Source organism: Chrysochloris asiatica, unplaced genomic scaffold (assembly GCF_000296735.1).
Source record: "Chrysochloris asiatica unplaced genomic scaffold, ChrAsi1.0 scaffold00310, whole genome shotgun sequence".
Taxonomy (NCBI): domain Eukaryota; kingdom Metazoa; phylum Chordata; class Mammalia; order Afrosoricida; family Chrysochloridae; genus Chrysochloris; species Chrysochloris asiatica.
Genome location: NW_006408828.1, coordinates 1,806,876 through 1,809,550, shown reverse-complemented (window position 1 = coordinate 1,809,550; position 2,675 = coordinate 1,806,876). Strand labels below are relative to the sequence as shown.

General features: G+C 43.6%; 1 pseudogene; it reads right to left on the bottom strand.

Annotated features, from left to right (window-relative positions):
• Positions 1 to 472: 472 nt before the first annotated feature.
• On the bottom strand, positions 473 to 942 carry LOC102823674 (annotated as a pseudogene).
• Positions 943 to 2,675: the final 1,733 nt, after the last annotated feature.

Below are 2,675 nucleotides of genomic sequence, written 5' to 3'. Positions count from 1 at the left end.
CATATTTTGTTTAAATTGGGGAAGAATGGTCCAGTTTGCAATTTGAATAGTTGCCAGTCTCTCATATATATTTTTATAAAAACCACTGCCTGGTTAGCAATGAATTAGAATACTGGCCTCAACTTCTGATCTGATCTCTCAGTATTTGATTAAAAGCAAAACAATCCAGTCCACAGGAGTTAAAAAGTGCACAATTCAACTTGACCATGATTCGTAGTCTATACACACATCACTGAAACGGTTTTGAGAGCATGAAACACTTCTGATGAAACAAAATTTCCCGTATGCTATCCCAATTTTCACAAAAGGAAAGCTGACATATGTAATTTTCATCTTTAAAGACATGGAAAAGGAAGCAAGAAGGCAAAGCTGAGAGACACAGATGCTACCCAAAGGGCAGCGGTGACATTTAGTTGTTTTGGTCTTCTTACCAGCAACTCCCACATCCGGCCCATATCCGGTTCCTGCTGGTTTACATGATTTTCCTTGCAATCAAGACTCGAACCATGGACCCTTACTCCTCCAGCACCAAGTGCCTTTTCATGCCATTGAAGTAACACAGCACTGCTATTGTCAAAGGGACTCTCAAAGCCTTTACAAATAGACTTCATAGGGAGGTCCACACCATTCTCGTCTAGAGACTGCACTGCCTTTTCAAGATCACTAGCTTTGGTCGGACCCGACTCAACGGCACTTAACAACAACAACAACAACAAGCTTTAATACAGACGAGCGCTGTCTGTCCGATCCTTCACCGCCGGACTCTCGGTCTGCTTGGAGAGCAGCTGCCATGTTTCCTTGTAGCAGGCAAGATTTCACCTCGCCCTAGTCCGGCCGGGCCTAGCCATCGCCTCCACCCTCCTCGACCACGAACTTGTGCTCGTCATACTCATCCACGTCCACCTTCCGGAACTGGGCTGATGACACTGTGTTCTTCGACATCCCGGATCCCGAGCTGTGGCAAAGGCCTCCTCTCTGTGCCACCTCTACTAAAGCAACCCCAGCCCAGCAGGAACCGGCAGCCTGGCGCCTCCACTTCCCTCTTCTGCCACTCCTGTCATTCTTGACTTCTCTCTGCCTTGCCATGTTCAATGACACATGAAAGGCTGTTCATCCATTTCACAGGAGCCCTGGTAGCACAGTGCTAACCACAAGATCAGTGTTCGAACCCACCAGTCACTGTGTGGGAAAAAGATGTGGCCATTTGCTTCCGTAAAGATTGCCTCTGTCCTACAGGGTGGCTCTCTGTGAGAATCTATTCATAGATGCGGGTTTGTTTGTTGTTTGATTTATCCATTCTACCTCACTGCCATTACCACCAGCCCAGCCACCATCTATTCCCACTCTGCAGCCAGAGAAGTCTTTCTAAAGGCAAGTCTGACCATGCCACTCTGCCACTCAAAACTGTTTAGACTTCCCTTAGAAATAAAGCACAAATCCCTGACTAAACCATAAAGGCCCTGCTTGTTTCTAGCTTCTTTCTTAATCATAATTTGTTGTTGTTGAGAATATACATAGCAAAACATACACCATTTCAGTGCCTCCCCATTCAGAGCAAAGAAGAGGAAAGAAAATTGAAAATCCTTGTAAACAGTCCTGAGACCAGAAGAATTAGATGGTGCCTGGCTGCCACTACCAACCACTTGGAAAGGTCCTGGGTTAGAGTGGGCGGATAATGTAGAACAAAATTAAAAAGTATAAAAAAGACAAGGCTTACTGGTCAAATAGAGGCTGGTGCAAACTGAGAGACTATGTTACCCTTCAGGCCTGGAACTGACCTCACCCCCATGGCTCAGTTTTCAGCCAAACAATAGACCGATCTGTAAGGATGAACAGCAACACCAGGGAAGTACACACTCCTCAGAATAACCAACCATCTCGCATCCCCAGCTTCCCTGGGTGCTACCATCTCATCTGGTTCCACCTCTGCCATCTCCTTAACCAACACCCAGAAAGTTGGAGTGGGGTTAACCGGATTTGGAGTGTTTTTCCTGTTCTTTGGACTGATTCTCTTTCTTGACCAAGCACTACTAGCTATTGGAAATGTTTTATTTGTGACATACTTGGCTTTTGTAATTGTTTTAGAAAGAACACTGAGATTCTTCTTCTAAAAACAAAAAAATGAAAGCTACAGGAATTTTCCTGAGTGGTGCATTTGTAGTCCTTGTTGGTTGGCCTTTAATAAGTATGATCTTTGCAATTTATGAATTCTTTCTCTTGTTCAGCGGACCCTGTAGTTGTTGGCTCTATTAAAAGATTGCCAGTCTTTGGATCCCTCTTGAATTTACCTGGAATTAGCTCATTTGTAGATAAGGTTGGAGAATACGATATAACATCCAACAAGTGAACTGAAGACTCACTTAAAATATTGTGTTGTTTGGAAAATCCTTTAAAGAATATTCAGCACAAAATCAAATGACATGAAATTGCTTGTAGTGCTTTTTACAGAAGTTTAAAAATGTGTAGCCTGCAAAGTACCAACAGCAATTAGCAAAGATGCAAAGCAGGTTTGTTAATCAAGTGATCTAAGAAGCCAGCAAGTAAACCAAAGGAGATGAAATCTATGATACAACCCATACTGAAGCTTTTGAAGGCTTTTCAAAAACATAAAGCACCGCAGTCCTTAGAAAACTGTGGCGCCTGTTCCTTCTCTTATTATTTTGAAGGCGCCGACT